The following is an 11,925-nucleotide window of genomic DNA, read 5'->3' on the forward strand; positions in this document are numbered from 1 at the left end:
GCCTTTTAACCTCATCACACACTGCAGCAGATGGCCCAGAACCATTTGCCTCATCCTAGAGGGACGGTGAGGTCCCTGGCTGTGAGCGGGGTGGAGGTATGGTAAGCCCATACCCTGACTTCAACATGAGGGACTCTGGGGGAAGAACACTCCAGATCCAAATGAGGGCAGGTAGCAAGCATCATGTGAGGTCTGCTGTGGCCTGTGAACGCCACGCTGTCTCTAACCCTGTAGACCTGGCCACAAGCCCAAGTCTCAGAAGCCCGAGCCCCAGGTCTCCAGAACCTGCTGCTTCTTGTTGCTGCACAGAACAGGACAGAAGCAACTTCAGGAAGGGCGGGCTTACTGCAGCTCACAGGTGAGGGGCAGCCCATCACGGTGGGAAGGCATGGTGACAGGGTGCCAGGCAGCTGCCACATTGCGTCTGCAGTCGGGAGACAGAGAGAGATCCAGGCTGGTTCTCTTCCATCCAGGTCCCCATCCCATGGGATGGTGCCACCCACATTCAGATTAAGTCTGAACCTCTCTGGGAACATCTTCATAGACACGCTCAGAGCCGTGTCTTCCGGGTGACTCTATCCCAGTCCAGTCGATGAGGTGGATGTCCACCGGGGTGCACTGAGCGTAAGCACCCCAGGATCCCCAGCAGAGCCTCGGCACTTACAGCAGCAGTAGCTCCTTCTGGTTCACTCCATCCTCTGTCTGTGCTCAGACTCTTCACCCCCTTCAGCTCCGTGGAGGGACCCCAGGGATGAGCTGAGTCTGCCTTGGTTCTGGCTTGCTCCCCACACAGCTGTCCCTATCTGCTGATCCTTCTCTCTCCCTCTGAGATCTATCCACTCTGTGCCTCTGAGGAGCAGGTGTTCCCCTCACAACTGCAGCTTACCAAGGGTATTTTTGGTCCCCCCCAATCTTAGGAAATTGCAGGGACAATGCTGGCAGCCTGACAAGGAGACAGAACAGTCCCCTCCTCCCCCTCAGTCCCTTGCCAGCATGCACCCCGAATGGCAGTGAAGGAACCGGACTCCTTGTTGGCCGCTGCCCGTGAGACGCCTGCAGATCGCAGCTGAGAACTGTCCATAGAGACTGAGAAGTGGCTCTCCGGCCCGGGGTTCTGATCTGGGGGCTCCTCTGAGGGTGTAGTCAAGGGCTCGCACCTTCACAGGGGTTCACATACAGCTGTCTATGGCTGCAGGCTCCGGGTCCTCACTTCATAGCCTCTCCACGGGTGCTTGAGTGTTCTCACAGGGGGGTAGCCAGTCCTCCGCAGGGAGACAGGCGGAAGCCACAGGGCATCTCCTATGGGCTGCAGCCTGTGGAGCCTTAGGAGGCAGGGCCTAGTGTGAAGAAGTTGGGTCATTGGGGCAATGCCATTGAGGTCATTGAGGTGGGGATATTGGGACACACGGGAGGGCATGAACATGAACACACAATCATACACACACACATACACACACACACACACACACACACACACACACACACTTACTTCCTGGCTCCTTCATCCATGTACTTTGCACCACAGGCCCAAAGTGAAAAGCTTAAGAAGCATGGATAGAAGCCGGGCGGCGGTGGCGCACGCCTTTAATCCCAGCACTCGGGAGGCAGAGCCAGGCGGATCTTTGTGAGTTCAAAGCCAGCCTGGTCTACAGAGTGAGATCCAAGAAAGGCTCAAAGCTACACAGAGAAACCCTGTCTCGGAAAAAAAAAAAAAAAAAAAAAAAAGAAGAAGCATGGATACAAACCTACAAAACCTTGAGCCTAAACAGACCTTTTCCCTCTTAAAATCTCTCTGTCTCAGGGGTATTTTGTCACGGTGGTAGAGAGTTGCCTGGCAAAATGTCCTATCCCTACAAGTCCCTGCCGTCTCCCAGCATGCTCTCCGCACAGTCATCTCAGAGGACTGAGACTGGGACCCTAGGCTGGAGTGCCGTGGTCCTTGTCACCTGCCCGGTTCAGGGACCAACTTCAGGGAAAAGGAGTCCAAAATGTTTGTTTCCATTGTTTTTCTGTTGCCATGGTAAAGCACCATGACCATGGCAATTTAGAGGAGGGAGGGTTTATTTGGGCTGACAAGGCCCTCATGTCGGGAAAACATGGTTGCCGTGCAGGAAGCCGTGAGAGCCACCGAGAAGTCGAGCAAAGTCTTAAGCTCTCAAAGACCGCCCCCAGTGACGGACCTCCCCCCAGCAAGGCTGTGCCACCCAAAACTCTCAAAACAGCCCCGACTGGGAAACCAAGTCTTCAAATGCGCAGGACTGCGGGGGACATTTCCTTCAAGCCACCGCAATGTTCAATACAGACGTGACGCTTTCTGGGTGGCTTTGAGTCAGCTGTAGTTGGTCCAGAGGGTGTTGGGGTCTCAGACACAGGAGGCCTCACATGCGCTGTGGATGGCTGGGCTCCCCTGGAGCGGTAGGGCCCCACTTCCCCCTCAGCCACCCTTCATGCCAACCATGGGTCATGGATGCTGAGACCCCCACAGCTAGAGGGCTGTGTTCCGGGCCCACGGGCAGTGCTCCAGGCCCACAGGCAGTGCTCCAGGCTCCAGCTTACCTCATGCATGCTTGGCTGCTTCACACATTACTTCAGGTGGGCAACCTCTTACTCCAATGAAGTCCTGAGAGACCATTGGGTGGGAACAGTCTTCCACAGCTCTGCCTTCTGGGGTTCCATCAGTGGGGCCTACAGAACCACCAGGCTAAGACTCCGAGGCTCCTGAGGCTAGGGTTTATAGTTCAGAGACTGTCCAGTCCTTCCTAGATGCCTCCACCGAGGAGCTCCCCACCACAGGTGCTCCCTACCACCTCCAGGTGCTCCCCATTGTTAAGGTCCCCACTCGGAGTGCTCCCCACTGAGATGTCACCACCCAGATGTTCCCCCACCCGAGGTGCTCCTGGCCCCTGGGGTATCCAGCTGCCTGCCTGCCTTGCTATCCCCAGAACTCATTCCCACAGGGACACTGTCTCCCGAGCATTTTCAAGTATGCTTCTCTGCTCCGGGCAGTCTGAGACAGTACACAAGTTTAGGGTGGGAATTCCTCAAACAGGCTGCAGACCACAGACTCAGGTGCTCGGGCCCCCACAGAGGGTCGCTGTGAGGGTGACGGGGGTCCCGTGAGTTCTTCCCTCCCCTCCTTTTCCATCTTTTATTCCAAGCTTGTTTTGATCCTGTGGTTGCCAGGATACCAGCACTTGGTGGCAGCTTTCTGAGAAGTCATGTGGTCCAGTTTGTATGAGGTCCACCCCCTCCCTGCGAAAACACAGTGGGGGGGCCAAGATTGGGGTTCGGGCCAGGGCCGAGGAGAGGGGGACAGGGTGTGTACGGTGAAGACTACGGGATGAGGCGCGCAGGTCCCCCAAGTGTTGAGCCCACCAGCAGGGCTCACCCAGTCAACACGCTGTGAGAGTCCTCTCGGCCCCTCCGAGCCTGTCTCCTTCCTCCAAGATGCCCATAGCACTCGCCGGAGGAGTGCAAGTTCAAGGACAGCCTGCACAGCTTTCTGAAGCCCTGTTGGCAAATGAGTTTTTGAAAGAGTAGAAAGGGGGGGTTAGAAATCTGACTGGGGATATAAGTCAGTGCTCGAGGGCTTGCCTGGCATGTGCAAGGCTCTGGATTCAATCCCTAGCCCTGATAGATAGATAAATAGATAGATAGATCATAGATAGATAGATAGATAGATAGATAGATAGATAGATAGATAGATAGATAGATAGATAGATAGACAGACAAGAAAGCTGTTTGGTTGGGGGCTGGAGAGATGGTTCAGTGGTTAAGAGCATTGACTGCTCTTCCAGAGGACCGGGGTTCAATTCCCAGCACCCACATGGCAGCTTACAACAACTGTCTGTAACTCCAATTCCAGGGAATCCAACACCCTCACACAAATATACATGCAGTCAAAACACCAATGTACATAAAATCAAAAATAAATTAATTAAAATGTATGCTTATTAAAAAAGAAGAAAGCTGTGTGGATTGAAGCATCATATAGTTTCCCATACATCACATCTGAGCCTGTTTTTATATGCCAGTTAACACACACACACACACACACACACACACACACACACACACACACACACACACTCCACGTTCCTCTGAATGAACAAAACCGGTTATAACAGAAACCCAGGATCTGTGGGGACTTTGTAACTAAAATATCTGAGGCAGAAAACGGAAGAATGCATCTTACTCATCGGTACATGTGCAGGACAGGACCACAGGGCATGGCACGCTCACACAGGAAGCTGTCGGATCTCCCACACGAGCCATTGGAGGTCTCATTCTACACCCTAGCGTCCCTGGACACCATGGTGAAGTCTGTTGGTATTTTTCACACAGTGGGGGCCGTCCGGCCTCAACCCCACCACACCAGTCAGATGCACTGTCCTCAAGGTTGTGGCACCAGGGGACGTCATCACTCTAGATTTGTCCCCCTCCCCCAGGGCACAGCAGCCTGGGGAAGGTGGTGTCAAAGACAGGCAGGGGTGGATGTTGTCTTTGTCCCCCAGCACCTTCCTGGAGCCATGTGTGTGTGTGTGTGTGTGTGTGTGTGTGTGTGTGTGTGTGTGTGTGTGTGTATGTGTGTATGTGTGCATATGTGTGTATATGTGTGTATGTATGTGTATGTGTGTGTATGTATATGTATATGTGTGTGTATGTGTTCATATGTGTGTATGTGTATATATGTGTGTATGTGTGTATGTATGTGTATGTATGTGTATGTGTGTGTATGTGTGTGTATGTGTGTATGTGTGTGTGTGTGTATGTATGTGTGTCTATGTGTGTGTGCTGGTTTGCTTGTTTGTTGCTTTTTAACAACTTCCCGCATAAATCAAGGCTCAAATCCAGTTCTTTCCACAAAACAAAATAAAAACACTGATGCCGAGGAAACAATTCAGAGGCCAGATGGGGATGTCATCAGTAACTCACAAGTGTTCCCTGGCTGACGAAGGTTCCTGCTCCACAGCGGCTCACCCTGCTCCCCACAGCCCCAAATCATGTGGGCAGTGCCCAGATGAACCCGTGAACAAAGGGGAGGGATGAGGGGTTGGGTGCTGGTGGGGGAGCGTGTGTGCCCGTGAGTAGCCTCGTGTGGATCGGTGGGTAAGAGAACACTATGGAGCCCCCTTCCTTTTCTCTGTTTACCTTTATTGAGACAGGATCTCAAGCAGTTCAGGCTGGGCTTGAGCTACCTCCGTGGCCAACGATGGCCTTGAGCTTCTGACCCTTCTGCCTTTGGAGAAGTTCCGGGATTCCAGACATGCGTGACCATACAAGGTTGGTGAGCGAACGGATTAATGTGGATGGAACCCCTGGCTCCCCTCACGCGAGCTTGTCCCCCAAACTCCTTCTCTACCTGGAAGCCCCACCCTCGTCCACTTGTAAGAGTGATTGTGTAGGTGCCCACCAAACACACACGTACACACTAAATGCGTGTTTTGGACTGTGGGAGAACAGAACGTCAGACCAGGGGACTTGCTGATGACAGGCAGGCACTCTTCCAGGAAGCCACCCTGCAGCCCTGTCCAGACTGTTTTCAGGTACTCAGTTCCCACAGCTCACAAAGTAGCAAAGCTCTGGGCCTCAGTTTCCCCATCTTAGCATTGATAGGCTTGACTCCTGACCCTGCTATTCCAAACAGTGGATACATATAGGAGGTGGAGACAAGTGTGTGCCTCCTTGGACAGGTCCTGAAGTATCCCATCCCCCCTCCCCCAGTATCATGCTTAAGTATTTACCCATCTGTCCTAACTACTCCTAACGCAGACGGTTCTCACCAGGGCCACTTGTCTAGGGTCAGGTGTGGAGACATTCCTGTTTATCACCCTCATGTTGCAATGCAGGGGACAGGCCCATGTCACACAGAGAGGTCCTGGAGTGGAGGATGCCTCTCTCTACATGCCTGGTTTGCCACGGTATCCACAGCCGGTATGAAAGGCACAGCATCCCAGATAGCCAGGGCCTCATTCCCTCACCCCTGCTGCTGGACCCTGAGCTGGGGACTCCTGCTTCACACCCCTCCCTCCACCGAGCTGAGCAGACCACACACACACACATCCTGTTTCCAGAGACGAGAACCAAACACACACACATACACATGGACACACACACACACACACACACACACACACACACACACACACAGTCCTGCTGAGTCCCATAACACATGCCAGAGTCCCTGCTCTGGAAGAGACTAGCAACTATCCAGCAACTGGTCAGTGGAGAACACTGGTACATCATCTGACTTCAGTATCCCAGCTGTCTGGTTCCTCCATAGCCTCCTGCCTCACGTGACTGACGCTAAGGTCTCTCGTGCATTTGCCTATTCACCAGCCAGCAAACTCAACCTGTGAACCACGCTCTGAGGACATGAAATGAAGAACCCAGGTCTCTGCCTGCATAGAGACTTCCACCCGGGAAGGAGAAGGACATGGCCAAGGAATCAGACAAGATGCTGTAAAACTACCTGTGTAGGTTTGGAAAAGAGGACTCGGTCGGGGGTTAAGAGCATCAGCTGCTCTTGTGGAGGACCTGGGTTTGGTTCCCAGCACCCACATGGCAGCTCACAACCATCTGTAACTCCACTTCCAGGGGACCTGATGCCCTCTTCTGGCCTCTGAAGGCACCAGGCTTATATGTGATGCACCAAGCATGCACGTAGGCAAAACACTGGTATACTTGAAATAATGAAATAATTTAAAAGTGGGTTTTTTTTGGGGGGGTCATTGTGTCAGGCCACCAACATCTCTATGACAAGGAATCTCTAAAGGCTTTGATCCCCACGATCCATGTCCTTCACCCAGTACCCTGCCCCACACCAGAGATGCCCACAGGGTGGAGGCTGCAGAGCTCCCGCCCACGGGCAGCTGGGAAAGCAAGCTCTCTCCCAGCTCTAAGTCTATGGCTCCTGTGTGAGGTGTGAGGCATCCACATCCGTGAGAAGGCTCCGGTGGCTTCTTCGGTGCCTTGCTGGGAGCCTGCAAGTGTGGCAGAGGGTGTAAAGGCAGCTGCTGAGCGGAACCAGCTTCCCATCAAAGCCACCAGCTCCTGGCGATTGGCCTCTGCACTTCAGGGGCAGGTGCAAGTGGGAAGGAGAGAAAAGGGGAGACTCTGACGAGCCAGGGCAGGGAGAGGTCCCTGGGGTGTGAGTGAAGGCACACCCCACCGTCCACCCCCAATGGCACCTTCCCACCGAGAATGTCAGCAGCGGTTGAAGCCTAGAGGGCTCCGCCCAGGAGAAGGGGAGGTCCATCTTCACACCTTTGCCCAGTCAGCAGCTGCCTGCCACACAGCTGCTCTGTATCGGGGACTGTGTGACACCCTGGGGACCCTGGGATGAGCTGACCTGGGCCCTGCCCAGGTGAAGTTAGTTCACAGTCCAGTGGGGAGGCCCACTCTGCACCAATACAGGTGCAGGGGGAGGGAGATGAGGGGTTGATGAACTGTTGCGGGTCTAGTGAGGGTGGGTGAGCTGGGGTTAATAAGGATGAATAGAAAGCAGCTACCCAGAGTCTGGAGGAGGGAAAGATTGAGGGGCCCTGAGAAGATGGCTGAGTGACGGACCCCAGTTCAGTTCTCCCGAACTTCTGACTTCCAAGGGAAACATTTTGGAAGACGGTAACAAACCTCTAGCCAGCCTGAGAGCTAAGAATGTCACCAGGTATCACCTGAGGCCTGTAGCAGAACTGTCCCCGGTCCATGTTGTGAAGGAGAATTTCTGGAAAGAAGCCGCGTCCGTGCACTGGTTGGTTTTACGGCGACTTGACACACGCTGGAGTTGATGTGAGAGCGGGGAGCCTCAATTGAGAAAAGCTGTAAGGCATTTTCTTAAATTAGTGATTGATGGGGGAGGGTCCAGCCACGGTGGGTGGGGCCATCGCTGGGCTGGAGGTCCTGGGTTCTATAAGAAGGCAGGCTGAGCAAGCCAGTAAGCAGCACCCCTCCATGGCCTCTGCATCAACTCCTGCTTCCAGGTTCCTGCCCTGACTTCATCTAATGATGTGGAAGCATAAGCCAAATAAATCCTCTCGTTCCCAAGTTGCTTTGGTCACGGTGTTTACCACAGCAACAGAAACTGTACAAAGGTTGGGGTGGGGATGTGTCGGCTGACCAGAAATGCAGCGATGTGGACAGGTTGGAACGTTGCAAGTCCCGAGCCAAGTCATCTTGGGGCCTGTTTAGCCTCTCGATAGCCATGTTCAGTTAGTGCCTTTCTCTGTGCCTGATCCGGCAGCTTTTGTGACCCTTAGGTAATTCCTTTGTGCTGTAGGAACACCCCCCCCCGCCCCCCCGCACTGTCCACCGACCACCAGGCTGAGAAAGCCGAGAGACAGACAGCATCTGAGATGTAGCTGCGATGTCCTGGCTTTGCGGTAACCCTCTTCCCGGATGTCACCACCACTGTTTAAAAAGCGCCTTGACTTGTGGCTCTCTTTTGTTCTGTGGCAGCAGAACTTTTATGAAACACTGGCCGTGCGGGAACGTGGTGTTTGGGGCGACAGGAGTGCGTTTCCCAGGCCACACATCGGCTTCTTTTGAACAATGTTTTTGTATTTTAAATGTTTGGGGGAGAGGAAGAAACCAAAGAGTCATCTTTTTTATTTTTATTTATTTTATTTATTTTTTTTTTGTATAAACGAGAATGAAATTAAAATTTTGGATTCCTGAAGTTTCGTGGAAGCGGGTCGGGTGCTGTGGTTTACACATGCGCAGGGCCCTCCCTGCGGAAGACACCGCCCACTCACCCAGCTCTTTGCTAGAAAGGCTCGTGGGCGCCCACGCGAGGCGGCCCGCGCAGACACCCAGAGCAACCCCGAGCGCTCGGGCCGCGTGGAAGACAAGAATAAAACGTTTTCCATTTTTGTCTCCGCGGTGGTTTGTGTTCCAATTTTCGTTCCAGGGGTTGGAAGCATGAGACAAAACGCTGATCTTTCCATGCAGGCACCCTGTGTTTCCAGAGTCCGTGCGTGTCCCGCATCCCGCGTCGGGGAACCGGGGAACTCAGCGGTGCACTGGATCTGCAACCTGGGGGGCACCGGGCCCCGCCCACTTCGGTGACTGACGGCGCGCTGAGGATGGCGCTTTGCTGACACCTGGTGGCCAGCAGGGGAAGTGACTCCCAGAGGGGCTGGGGAAGGGGGCAGGTGGGTCCTTGGGGACTAGAAGAGGCTGTAGGTGGGCTTCCAGGACAAGTGGGGGATGGAAGTGAGGAGGGCAAGGGTGTGATCACACTCTACCATGACAGACAAAGCGGGGGGTGGGGCAGGGACTCAGGACCAGCCACCAAGTCCTGAGTACGGGCTCAAGGGAGTCCGTGTCCTGCTGGAGTTCACACACCGGGTTCCCGCCCTGCCCCGTGGAAGCCCACTCCCTGTATCCCCAGTGCCTCGGGGGAAGACTGTGTTTTCTGAAGATGGCCATCACCAGATGTCCTATCGGCTGGTGGGAACTTCGTCTCTTCCTCCCAACCCTGGGCAACCCCACATGACCCGGATGCCTCTTAGAGAATGAGCAGCCAGTCCCAAAGCTGCGTCTTCCTCCTGAGGTACCAGCTCCTGGAAACCCATCACCATGGGGTGGGTATGCCAGCACCCACTTGGGGATGTCCAAGAGGACAGCTGCCCACCCGGCAGCGGCATTCAGCCGGGTGAGCCCTTCCCGGTGGCCGAGAGCCACCCTGGACAACCCATCTGGGACGAGCTGACCCACTGGGCGCTCCCAAAATTGCGGATCTTTGAGCAAAAGAAACGACTGTTAAAGTTTTACCACTTACCTTAAGAGAGGCTGATCATTCAACGATGAGGATCTGGCTGTGCCTTCCCTGGTACCCCACCCCTCCTGCACACCCACGTATCACAGTCAACACACACACACACATCCCTAATCTCTCAGGACCCTGCTCAACCAGGCCTCTCAAGCTTCCCACGTGCGGGGGCGGGGAGAATCACCACGTGACTGGTTTGTCCCACTTTGCACATCTGTTCCGAGACCGTTTCTTACCTCAACTTCACCTGGAAAATTCCATGTCTTTTCAAACACTTCGCCTCTGGGGAAGCCCTCACCTGGCCCAGGGATGTCTCCTTCCTCTTACCACTACCATGTGAGTTTTCTGGGACAGAGAACTAGGCGGGCGGGCGGGTGTTGTTCCTGGTGGCTGAGCATCGATGACTGAGTGCCAGCCAGGGCAAATCTGCTCCTCCTGCGTGTAGCATGAATCTTAAAAGTTCTTATTAATAAGATCAAACCTGAAGCCAGGTATTGGGGTCAATGCTGAAAGATCAGAGAAGCAGAACAAGCCACAGCTACCTCACCTTGCCAGTTCCTCAGCTGATCTTGTTTCCTCAGACTGGAAGCCTCTGAGTCCTCATTCAGAATGAGTCTCAGCTGAACTGCTGCTCAAAAGCCTGAAAGCTTAACCAGCCAAAAGCTTCTAGTTTCTGGTCTTCACACCTTATATATCTTTCTGCTTACTACCATCACCCCTGGGATTAAAGGCATGTGTCACCATGCCTGGCTGTTTCCAATGTGGCCTTGAACTCACAAAGATCCAGATGGATTTCTGCCTCTGGAATGCTAGGATTAAAGGCCTGTGCTACCACTGCCTGTCCTCATGTTTAATATTGTGGATGTTCTCTTCTCTGACCCCAGATAAGTTTATTAGCATGCACAATATTTTGGGGAACACAATACCACCACACCTGCGGGCTGCAGGGAGCCTGCCCCCAGCATTCTTAGGACTTCCTTGGGAGATAGAAGCAACGCACTCTTCTTAGTGTGGTGTGTTAGTCAGGTTTCCCTAAAGAAACAGAACCAGCCGGGTGGCGGTGGCGCACACCTTTAATCCCAGCGCTCGGGAGCCAGAGCCAGGCAGATCTCTGTGAGTTCGAGGCCAGCCTGGTCTACAGAGCGAGATCCAGGACAGGCACCAAAAACTATACAGAGAAACCCTGTCTCAAAAAACCAAAAGAAAAAGAAAAGAAACAACCAATAACATAATGACGTAGCAAAAGACACAATAAAAGAGATGTATTCCTGTTGGCTTACAGCCGGGTTAGGGAGTCCAACAATGACGCCTCACACCCCAGACATACAGAGAACCCAGAAGCCGCTCAGTCCACACGGCTAGATGCCAGGGAAGCCTAAGTACAGTGCTACAATCCGGGAGGTTCCTGCAGAGAAGCTGGTGTGGAGTCCATACAGGAAGGCTGAGGCCGCTGGAGTCTGGTGTCCACGCAGGGCAACAGCGGCAGCAACAGACACTCACTCAGACAGAAGCGAAAGCAGGTGGACCCACCCCGCTTCCCTCAGTGGACCTCCGATTGGAAGGAGCTGCCTCCCTTTGGAGGGCGATCATCACCCTCCATTGCTCCTTCCTGGACACCCCCTCACAGACTCACTCGGAGTGTGTCCCACGGGTGATTCCAGTCCCATCAGGCTGACCGTGGAGACCAGCGATCACACATAACCCTCTGTGACTTCGCGTGTTTGTCTCTGTGTTTCCCCTTTGCGTAAGGACACCCTCACGCTGGGTTAGGGGCTCCCTTGTCAGGTACCATTTTATTACATCTGCAGCAACTGACATCCAAAGAATGCCCCCTATTCTGAGCCCCTGGGGCCGGGTTTGCAACTCATGAATGATGCAACTCCATCCGTAATATTCACCGGGGCTCAACTTCCCTCTTGTTTAGTCCCAGGAAGGAAGTAGCCCCTTCGTAGAGGAGGCTGAAGAATGAACAGGGAAACGGAAGTTATTACCATGTATTGATCCCCTCCTGGGGTGGGTTGAGTGGGTCTCCCACAGCTCAGGTGCTGCAAACGAACCCTCCGGCGTGGTGGTGCTGAGACCTTTCAGGGGAATCAGGGCCGAGGGACTCGAGAGGCTCAGTGGCTGAAAGCACTCACTGTCTGGTTTTGCAGAGG

Source organism: Peromyscus californicus, unplaced genomic scaffold (genome assembly GCF_007827085.1).
Source record: "Peromyscus californicus insignis strain IS unplaced genomic scaffold, ASM782708v3 Scaffold_2__1_contigs__length_46816999, whole genome shotgun sequence".
NCBI lineage: Eukaryota > Metazoa > Chordata > Mammalia > Rodentia > Cricetidae > Peromyscus > Peromyscus californicus.